This window comes from Pteropus alecto, unplaced genomic scaffold (genome assembly GCF_000325575.1).
Source record: "Pteropus alecto unplaced genomic scaffold, ASM32557v1 scaffold60, whole genome shotgun sequence".
Classification (NCBI taxonomy): domain Eukaryota; kingdom Metazoa; phylum Chordata; class Mammalia; order Chiroptera; family Pteropodidae; genus Pteropus; species Pteropus alecto.
In genome coordinates this window covers 3,388,867-3,400,726 of record NW_006430726.1, presented here as the reverse complement: position 1 = coordinate 3,400,726, position 11,860 = coordinate 3,388,867, and positions in this window count along the sequence as shown.

Here is an 11,860-nt window from a genome sequence, read left to right as displayed (position 1 = left end):
AGACACCAAAGGACTTGAAAAAAATATTGCGGTAAAATACGCATAATGCAATTTGCCACCTTAATCATTTCTAGGCGTGCAGTTCAGCGGCCTCACGTGCATTCTCCCTGCTGTGCCCCAATCGCCACCGTCCAGAACTACGTTCATCTTCCCAAATGGAAAACTCCGTCCCCGTTAAACAACAGCCCTCCATTCCCCTCGGCCCTGGCAACCACCATTCTACCTCTGTGAATGTCACTCCTCTAGGGACCTCATGTAAGTAGAATCCTATGGTATGTTGTCCTTTGGAGTCCGGCTAATTTCACGCAGCATAACGTCCTGAATGTTCCTCTGTGGGGCAGCCACGCTGTTGCCCACGGTGGCCGTGCCGTTTTACTCTCTTACCGAGTTCTGATTTCTCCACATCCTCGCCAACATTTGTCATTTTCTGTTTTTTCTTTCTTTTTTAAATAGTAGCCATCCCAAGTGTGTGCAGTGGTATCTCACTGTGGTTTGGATTTGCATTTCCCTGGTGATGAGTTATGTCGATCAACTTTTTATGTGCTTATTGGCCATTTATAAATCATCTCTGGAGAAATGTCTATTCAAATCCTTTGCCCATTTTTTAATTGATTGATTGATTGATTGATTTTCTGTTGTTGAGTTGTAGGAGTTACTTATATTCCTTGGTTATTAACCCCATATCAGATCTATGATTTCTAAGTATTTTCTTCCACTCTATGAGTTGCCTTCTCACTCTATTGATTGCTCCCTTTAATGCACAGAAGTTTTTAAGTCTGATGTAGTTCAATTTGCCTATTTTTCCTTTCGTTGCCTGTCATATCCAAGAAATTATTACCAAGTCCAATTTCATGGAGCTTTCCCCCTAGGTTTTGTTTTAAGAACTTTAAAGTTTTACCTCGTCCATTTAGGTTTTTGATACATTTTGAGTTAATTTTTGAATATGGTGTAAAGGAAGCACACAGTTTTATTTTTTTGCATGTGGACAGCCAGTTTGCCCAGCACCATTTGTTGAAAAGACTGTCCTTTCCTCTTTGAGTGGTCTCGGCACCCTTGCTGAAGATCATTTGACCAGATATGGGAGAGTTTATTTCTGGGTTCTCTATTCTATTCCACCGGCCTATATGTCTGTCTTTACACCAGTAACACATTGTTTTGATTACTGAAGCTTTGCAGTAAGTTTTGAAATCAAGAAGTGTGAGGCCCCCAACTTCGCTGTTCTTTTTCAAGTTTGTCTGGCTATTCCAGGGCCACCCCAGCTGGCACACAGTTCATTGACTGGGCATTCTGTCATGGGCAGACTGACTCGGGCACCACGGCGAGGGAGGAAGGATTGGCAGTCTTGGATCATGGCCAAGGGCGATATGGGGGTGCATACCTGGGTGACTCTGGCTGTGGTGGGGTTAGGGACTCTGCTAAGCCAGAAGCCCTGCCTGACACCACTCCCTGGGTAGACACTGCCACCTTCTGGCTCTCTGCTGACCAACTGCCCCGCCCCATCTTAAGAAGAGCTTTCTCCTGACCACAAACCAAGACATGGAATGAGGTTTCCTTGACCTGCTCACAATTTTATCTTCCTGTACACTAGAGTCTGGCTGATCCCAACCTTTTCAATCATTTGGTTTCCTCCCACTGATGGCTTAGCACAACTGTCACCTTTACAGCTCTCCAAAGATAGCTGTGTTTACCTTCATGTTCGGTCGACTGGGGGCAGGGCCTCGCTGGACCCCCGCGTCACTGGGATAAAGGCATCCAGGCCACACGCACCCTTTCCAGTCTTCTTCCCTTGTCCCTCTGTTGGATGGGTGGTTGATTGGTGTTTTCTGGGAACCCCCAGCACCTCCTCAACTGTTGTTCCTTCTCGAGCAAGCCTGTCTGGTCCCTGGAACTAGTGGAGCCGTTGGTTCAGTTGACCACAGCGCTTTTCTCCTTCCCCTTCTACACTTCTCCCTCTTTCTCCCTCTCATAACCGGAACTGCGGGCAGACGCTTTCCTCCTGGCCCCCGAGGATCACTCTGACCTGGTCAAAAGCTCGTTGTTAGATGTCTCAAACTCAGTGCTGAAACCCAAGTCCTCCGCACAAGCAGGCACCGCCGGGAGACCCAGTCCCTCCGCTCTGGGCCCGCCCATTCCAACGGCCCGACCAGGGAAGCAAACTGGGGCTACCACGTCAACTGGTGTCTTGCCGGGACTCCAGGTGGCTGCAAACACGTTGTTCTGGCCTGATGCAGGGAGGCCTACAGTCCCTGTGGATTCAGCTGTGGTGGAGGGGCCTTGTGGAGAGGCCAGCTCTTCCTGGGGACACATTCCACATTCTATGCACGCTCACCGCTGCCAGGCACACTGATCTCCTCCGGGTTCTGGCCTTGCAAGCCTGTTTCGGCCTCAGGGCCTTTGCGCTTGCTGTTCAATGTGCTCACAGTGCTCTTCACACAGCTGTCCCCTTGGCCAGCTCCTCGTCATGTGGTTTGCAGCTCAGAAGTCCACCTTCTCTGCCAACTCCTCTTTTCTTTACACCCTATCCCCTCAGCCTATTTTATTTTCTTCTCCACACACACACCTTTCTGAAGCTCAAGCTCGAGGCCCCTCACTCGCCTTGGCCCTTTCCAAGAAGGAGTTTGCACTCTAATTTTTGCATTCTTTGCTTTAAAAGGAGCCCCTTTCCCAGCCGACCCACCCACCCATGTAAACTTCAGCCCCGACAGAATCTGAATCCATTTGTATCCAGAGCAAAGGACCAAGGTGCACTTGGTACATTCTGTGCCTGCCTCTGGTAGGAAGACAAACCCAGCATTCCTCCTGTCGGGCTATTGCGATAGGCCCTTGGCTTCCCCATCTCTTCAGGTCTGGCCGCCAAGAGGCAGCCTTGCCCAGAAATCTTGGTAACTGCCCTGCTTGCTGTGCCCTGAATTCAACAGGGGGTGGGTGATGCACAGACCCCAAGAGCTGCTGTTTGTTCTTCTCCCTTCTGGACCCCCCTGCCTTGACTTCCCCAAATGGACATAAACATCCTCAATTGGCAGCCACTGCATAAACTACTCAGCAAGGAGACTGAAAAACCAAAGCTTCTGCAGAATCTTTCGACTCTTCCCTGTCCAAACTTTTCTGCAAAGCTCGTCCTTTCACCTGTCACCTAGCTAATTTTTACCAGCTGGGGCAGCTATTTAATATGCAGGGTCAACTCTCGCACTGCCATGCCCTCGGCAAGCCTGGCTAATTGCTCATGCGACTCTTTCTAGATGGCTCCTATGTCACTACTGCCCCCAGATCAGAGAGGAAACCTGGTTGCCTCCTTGTGAAACTCAGGTCGAAACCACTGAAGAGGTAAAAGGTTCAAAGGAAAAGGGCCAGTGCTTGCAGTGAATTCCTACATCTTGGCCGAGTCCAGGGAGGCCGATTCCAAGGCCGTATTTTCTGTTTGGCCAAGTAAGGGGAGACCTCAGGAGGCCACAGGACCCGTGGTGCATCCCGTGACACAGTGGAAAAATCACTGACCTGGAGCTGGAAGTCCTGCTCCGTTCCGGGCAAAGCGACTAACTTCCGCCTTCTGCACAGGGAGTTGCTGTGCGTGGTGTTTCAGTCAGCTCAGGCTGCTATAACACATTCCCACAGATGGGGTGGCTTCCATGACAGACGTTTGTTTCTCACAGTTCTACAGGCTGGGAAGTCCAAAATGAAGGCGACGGCCGAATCCGTGTCCGGCGGAGGTCCTTCTCCAGGTCGCAGACAGCCGATCGCTCCTTGTAACCAGACAGTCTGAGAAGAAATCTGGATGCGCCCTCATGCAGTCCTTATTGGGGGGCCATGGTCAGCTGTCCTTCGAACCTGGAGAGAGTGTCACCTCCTGGTGGCAAAAGCAGTAAGAAAGGAGATGATGCATGAGCTTAACGGCTAGAGGCATAACCCACAGCCACAAAGAAGTCTTAAGACATGGCCGCTGGGGCAATGACATCTGAGAGGACCGTCCTGCCACGTGTATTACTTCCTACTTCGGCTGCGTCTATTGGCAGCCTCCTCGTCCTGTTCTCCCAAACTGGGAGCTATAAACTCCACCACTCTACTCAGCGCCCCCAACTGTTCATCCCCCTCACTCTTCGCCTCACTTATCAGAGGAAATAGAGATCACCAGGCAGCTCCCTCCTCTCCAGGAGAGGGGGCGGATGTTCTCTGTCTACAGTTTGGATCCCTCGGCGTGTGGTCCCACCCTCCCCTCTCACTGGCATCTGCAGCCTCACCCCTGCCAGCTCCTTTTCTCTTTCTTTCTTTCTTTCTTTCTTTCTTTCCTTCCTTCCTTCCTTCCTTCCTTCCCTTCCTTCCTTCCTTCCTTCCTTCCTTTCTTTCTTTCTTTCTTTCTTTCTTTCCTTCCTTCCTTCCTTCCTTCCTTCCCTTCCTTCCTTCCTTCCTTCCTTCCTTTCTTTCTTTCTTTCTTTCTTTCTTTCCTTCCTTCCTTCCTTCCTTCCTTCCCTTCCTTCCTTCCTTCCTTCCTTCCTTTTCTTTTTTTCTGTTTGCCAAAGTAGATTTGCAGATGGAGAAAGTGAGTGTGGAGAAGGGACATCCCTCCCTCAACCCCGGGGTCCTTCCTGTCCACAATACCCACTCTCATCAAGTCCTCATTTCATCTTGACAACAACAACGAAAACGTGAAAACAAAACGAAAAAAGCCCTCTGTGCAAGAACTAGATCTGGGCGCCGCCGCTGCTGCCGCTGCCTTCCTCCGGGGGCAGAGCCAGGTCTCAGGGAAGGTCTCTGAATGGATTGCTCTTGGCCTAGACACTCCCTTTGGGCCTTGTCCCCTCCTAGGCCCAGCTTCCCCAAGTCCTTCGGCGCCAGGGATCCGGAAGAAGGAAGCCAGGCGGGGCTGTCCCCTCGAGTGGGGAGACTGTGGCTGCGGTACCCACGGGCCTAGTGTCTGCTGGGGCAGGGCTCCAAATCAGTCAAGGCCCCCAGTGCTGTCTCCTCTTCCAACCAGGCTGGGCCCCTCTCGGCCACCTGGGACCTGGAGCAGGGAGGAAGGTTCCTTCTGCTAACTCCTTTGCTAAGGATAGTCACAACTTACACAAAACCAAACTAAACCCCACCTACGACCCAAATCCCCAAAGCCTTCCTTCCAGCTGGCACCTCTCTCCTGCCTTCTTCTTGAACTCCCAGCCTTCTCAGCCACCGCTATTGGCTTAGAGCTTTCCCTGCTCCAGCCTCCTCACCACCCAGCAGAGAAATGAAGAAACAGCCCCTGCCACAGTCACGGATGGCCTCGGGACCCCTCGATCCAGGGGACATCTTTTGCTGCTCATTTACTTGTCCACTTTGTAACTTCCCCACTGCAGACTACCCCCTGGACATCTCGAACTTTCTGCAGCAGCCCTTCTGAGTATCTTCTTCCTCAGGGGCCCTTAGACGTTGGTGCCCTCCCGGGGTGTCACCGATGAGCCCTCTGACCTTCCCCTTCTCCATCCTCCGTGCCGAGGACATTCAGCAATAAGCAACACAGTAAAAGATGCAAGAAAACTGTGCATGAGCTTGGAGACCTTGTGAAGGAAGACAGTTGGAGGAGGAAGGAAAAATGCCGGGCAGGCTAGCACACCATCCACAGACGTAGGATAACAATAGCGCCTGCTTGATGGGGCTGTTATGACACCGAAGTGGGTTAATGCTACAGCAAGCACCTGGTGCGTGTCATTGCCAGCATCACGACCGTCTCTGTGGTCTGCAGGGGTGCAGTGGCCATGGAGAGCAGCGCGGTTAAACTGAGAAATGCTCGTCTAGATCCGGCTCGCACATGTGTGAGGGCAGTGGGCTGGTGGGGTCTGTTTGCCCAGGGCATTCCTAACCCCAGAAGGCAGGGGTCATGGGGGTGAGCGCCGAGGGGCAGGCTGCTCCTTCCCAACGCTGCTGCTCTCCTTCTGGCCATCTGGACGTCCTTGCGAGCACCTGACACGGGCCCAGCAAGTGGCTGACCACGATGCTGTGAGCGCGTCCCGGGCTTTATTCCTGGGACAGTCTGACCTGAAGTGGGGGAGGTGCCGTTGGATGGGCATGATAAGCAGCTCGGAGCCAAAGAAGGAAAAGGTCACCTTTTGGGCTGTGCCCTGGGGGAGGGGACACAGTTACTAGGGAAATGAGCACTGGTTCTCAAGAAATACATTGAATCTGTCTTTAGCACTTGTCCAGTTGCCAGGAACTGAACTAAATGTGACTGCTATTTGTCCAGGATTGCAGGCTCTAAAAGAGGACTTCTTTTAGACTAATTCTGTGGTGGCTGGAGACAGCTCGTACAGGCTCATAAGAGCCAACTGTTAAATTGCAAGCAAATTGTTAAACATGGCCATCATTAAAAGTTAAGCTATATAAACTTACAATTAAATAAATTATATTAAAAGACTCAAAACTCGTCACTTCTTATTTATTTTATTATATTTTACTAGTATCCCTGTACGTAAGGATGTTTACATCCCTTGTATATATGGTAGAAATACTTAAAATGGAAATACTGTACAACTCTGTTCAGTGATGTGAGGTTGGTAGTTTGAAGTTGGCCACGGTGCAAGTCTTTACACCACGGAAATCAGCCAATGTTATAAATCAACACACACACATACACACACACACACACACACACTTCCACAGAGTGGTTGTTAAAAACATTTACCAGCACCTCACTGGACAAACAGATGTCGAGATTTTGTTTTCAGTCACTTCTCATGAGTTTCGATATTATCCCAAGCTGCCCCCATTAAACAGAACCGGAGTCCTTCCTCCTCCAGCCTTTGCATCTCCCCACTCCAGTTCTGGAGTGAGCTGCCTCACGTGTCCAAATCTCACTGGTCAACGCCCCACATAGGGTGAAAATAATGGTGCCCCTTATTGATCACTTTATGCTCATCTCATCCTCCCTCAGCCAGGAACTCATTGAACCCTCATAACACTACTATGAGGTTGGTAATGAACGTTACCCTACGCATCTCACAGATGATAAAGTGAACCACAGAGAAGTTAAGCAACTCTCTCCCAAGGCAACCAGTTCAGATAAGGTTAAATCACCTCAAAAACACCAGCTTGGCAGATAAAGAATAATCCGATAATTCGATAAGGGAATTTGATTAAGTGATTTAATCACCCCTCCCTCTTTCCTGCCACGACCCTGACTTTACTCTCAACTGCCAGAGGCCATTCATTTTCACATCAAATAAAACTGGGCTCACAAAATGTGGCCTATCTGAGATCTTCAGGGGACTGTTCTAGAGGTAATGATCCACTGTTTCAGTTCACGTGGTGCTTCTCAATCAATTATTAATCTGGAATTGAGATCCAGCTATGTAATCAACTCAGTTCAAGACCTGGGCACTTCCCATGAAAGCGAAAAAAGGAGTGTTTAAATAACCTGTTGAAAGGTACACCGTTTATAAGAGATGTTGACCAGGCTATTGACCAGGCTTGCCTGATTCCAGAGCCCCCGCTCCAGGGAATGACATATGATGACTCTTGTAGCAGAAACACGCCTGTGAAGTATTAAGTAAAAAAATGGAGGGTAAAAAAATGATATGTATAGTTTTTTATATTTAACATCTAAAGTCAGGGTACATCAAAAATCAATTCCAAGTGAGATATATCAGTGCTAAAAGTTAAACAATAAAGCTTCCAGAAGATACTATAGAAGAATATCTTCATAAACTTGGAGTAGAAAAAATTTATCAAACAGGACACACAACATAACCATAAAAGGTCAGTAAATTGTACTAAATTAAAATTAAGAATATTCGCACATCCAGAGATATTAAGAGAATGATATAAACAAATACCAATATGCATACCTGAAACTAATACAATGTTATGTCAAAATATACCTCATTAAAAAAAAAAAAGAATGAGAAGACAAGCCATTGAGTGAGAGGAGACATTTGCAATACATATACCCCAAAAGGAGAATATATCAAAAGGTATATCAAAATCCTACAAATCACAAACAGGCAGACAATCCAACGGAAAAAAATAGGCAGAAGACTTGAAACAGGCACTTCACAACAGAGAATATTCAAATGGACAATAAGCTCATAAAACAAAAACTTAATCTCAGTCTCTAGGGAAATGCAATTTAAAACCACTAAGAGATACCACTATCCACCCACGAGAATGACTAAAATTGAAAAGAATGAGAGTCCAAGTGTTAGCACTGATGCAGAGAAACTGAAACTCTCATACAGTGCTGTAGGAAATAAACTAGATAATCGCTTGGAAAACGGTTTGGCAGTGTCTGCTAAAGCCGAATGCTTACGTGTGTGCCCTATGACCAGTAATTCACTCCTAGGTATCATCCAAGAGTTTCACGCATACGTGCAGCGAAAGATAAGCACCAAAAGATTCACAGAAATATCATTAGCAATGGCCCCAAACTGGAGACAGGCCAAATGTCCCCCAATAGCAGAATGGATACATAAATAGCAGCAGATTGATAAAACGGAATTTTATATAGCAACAGAATAAATCACAGCTACACGCAGAAACACAGATCAATTTTACAAGTGTAAAGTTGATAAGAAGTGAGACTGGACAGAGTCCATATTATGTGACTGTTTATGTAGAAACAAAAACAGGCAAAACCAGTCCATTTTAGTAGAGGTGAGAGATAGCAGTTACTCTTGGGGAAATGGGGAAAGATAGTGTCTGGGAGGTGGTCTGAGGAGATTTTAGCGGGGGGCAGGGATGCTGGTGATGTTACCTTTCCTGATCTGAGCAATGTCTGGGCGCACAGCCATAAGTTGTACACTAACGATTTGTATACTTTTCTGTATCTGTGTATGTACACTTCAGTAAATAGTAAAAGGAAAATGAACGAGGGTGAGATAAAACAACTTAAGACAGAGAAAGTTATTTACTCACAGACCTTTGCTGACAGACTTGTTCGGTGATGCCCTGAGGTATTAAGAAAGTGTACGTAGGAGTTAGGAGTGAAATGCAAGCACTATGCTGACAAGAAACCTGCAAACATCTTGATAAATCTATTTTAAAAACAAACGAAGGGATTGGGGGGAAAACCAGAGGAACTAAAATACAATGGAATAATAACATGAAAGAGGAGGAAATGGAGAGAAATCATCCACATTTCTCATATTTTTAAGAAAAAAAATATGAGTTTTAAACTTTGTAAAGTCAAGCTAAGAATTTAATTTCTAAACAACTAAAATTGAATGTTCAATTTCCAAACCCGTAAAGGGGAGAGGAAGATGACAGAAATCTTGATTGAGTCAATAGAAAATAAAAAGTGTTGTAGCTTCCAGCCCCCGAAAGACACACGGACCACCAGAAATCAGTGAGTTGTAGGAAACACGCTCTTTATTCAGCCAGCTGGGTCTGCCCGGGGTTCGCAGACCCCAAATTAAGCAGCCTCGAAATGTAGAGGTACAGGGTTTTTAAGCCCTAAATCCCATTCCTCATTCTGTCTTAAACACAAAGGTCTATTTTTCTCCTATTCACTACCTGTCAACCCACAGGTCGGTTGTGCAAGCGGGGGTACAGAAGCAGAAAGCTTAGTGTTAGGATGTTATGTTCTCATGGGTGATAGCCTATGTTCCCATGGGCAATAGCCAAGCAGTAATTTTCCAGCCAGCACAAAAGCATGCATGTGAAAAGGAGCAGAAGAGTAAGCTAAATCATTATGCTGTACTCTTTAAAGTATAGTGGCACATTATACTGTATGCCAGAGATATCTCAATAAATCTGGAAAAAAGTAAAAGGAAAACATGGCAAGTAGAAAATGCAAAATGAAGTGATAGAAATAAGTAAATGATGTTCACTAATCCCTATAAATGGGAATAGTCTAAATGTGTCTTAAAAGACAGAGACTTTCAAAGTATGTTACAAAAACAAAATTCAGCTACATGTGGATACATTAAAACATGGTGACAGAAAAAAATGACAGTGAAAGGCATTGGAAACTACGTCAGGCAAAATACCAACCAAAATAAAGCTGGCATTGCAACATAATATAATACAGAATAAATCTTAAAGCAAAAAGCAATATTAGGTATAAGGATGATCCTCACTTCATGATAAAAGGTATGATTCACTAGAAAAATTTAAGACATGAACCTAACACTTAACAACATAGCTTCAAAATGGATGGAATTACAGAGAGAAACATATCCGCCAGCACCTAAGGAGATCTTATCACCTCTCTCAGAAACGAATAGATCAAGCTTATAAAATTTAAGAACGTAAAGGACACAATTGACAAGCATGATCTGAAAGACAGAAGTCCAGTTCTGCAGGTCACAATTAGGGAGCTATAATTTTTGCTTTCAAGAACAGGTGGAACTTATACATTTGACCATATATTGGACCACAAAGGAAGAGTCAATAGTGCCAAAGCAGACATAGTACATTGACCTAGTGCAATGAAATATAAAATCACTCTCAGGAATAGTCTCCAAACTATTGGTTAGGCATAACCAAAATAGAACAAACTGACATCGAGGGATTCCTAATGTGATGCCACAGGGATGACACGATCTGTATAGTATTTCTGTTAAAAATGTTTAACTCAAATCTAATGACAGAAAAGGAACAGGGAGGAGCATTTCATTTTTATTTTTATAATTTTTAAAATGTTTTTACTGTTTTTTTCCAATTACAGTTGACATTATTTTATATTAGTTTCAGGTGTACAGCATAGTGGTTAGATATTTATATAACTTATGGGAGGATAATTTTAATAGTTTTTTAGATATTGAAGATATTCTCTTTTTCCCCATTCCCAAAGACCATTTAATGTTTAAAGATCAAAAATACCAAAAACATAAAATGGAGTATGAGAAAATAGTTTTTTATAAGCATGATTTAATTAAAGCTGTTTACAACTATTCTCTCCCACAGTATTTAAGCATGAATTTTAAAAAGAGTAAGAGGTGAGAAAAACAAGCACGTGCCACACACAGAGTGGGAGAAGCCAGCATGAAGTCTGTGGAATTCGAGGTTTCACTGTCACAGAAAGGGGACCAGACACGGCCTTCTTTTTTAAATTAAGGCAGTTATTTTATTTTGAACAAGAAAGTGGTAAAGGCATAAGCAACTGAGACTGAACTCCTAATGTGAGAGCTTTTCCCCCTTACCACTCCCCACTGCAAGGTATAATTTTGGGATGGAAAAAAGTATCCTATATCTGATTAGTTATGGTATCTACTATTACACCTTTCTAGTTTGTTTTCCCACATCAAGCAATCCTCCAATTCTCAGCAGGACTGGATGTCCTACAATTTAAGTCAGTTCGGACACTATTTACCTGGAGTTAGCATCAGATTCCACCGATTGCAAATCTGAGACACTTGTACTTCTGACTGACCACCTATAAATTGGAGGTTCCCATGACCTCTTCCTAGGGTCCCGTAATTTGTTAGAACAGTTTGCAAAACTCAGGGAAACATTAATTGATTTACACTCACCAATTTATTATAAAGGATATTATAAAGGATGTGGTTGAATAGCCAGATGAAGAGTGTCCACAAAAGTCCCCAATCTGAGGTGCAGAAAGAGGAGAAACCTCACTAAAGTGAAGATTGCAGAACAGAGAAACAGATGCTGGTGGAAACCAAAAGTTAAGTGCCCCCAGGAAAAAGGGGAGGCTGCTCTTTATAGAGAAAGTTCCTGTTCTGGTTCTTATTTGGTCCATTTTTATGCAAATGAGGAATCCAAATTTTCATAGTCTGATGGGTCCAAATAGCACTATCTTGATTAGTAGTTTGGAGCTGCTCTGATTGGTCAGCATAGATGCAAATGAGGATATAGCTGCACAGTTCCAACTGGATGGGGCAGGTTTCAGCCTATTGATCAAAATACCGTACCAGGAACTCCTTTATAAAAGTTAACTCAG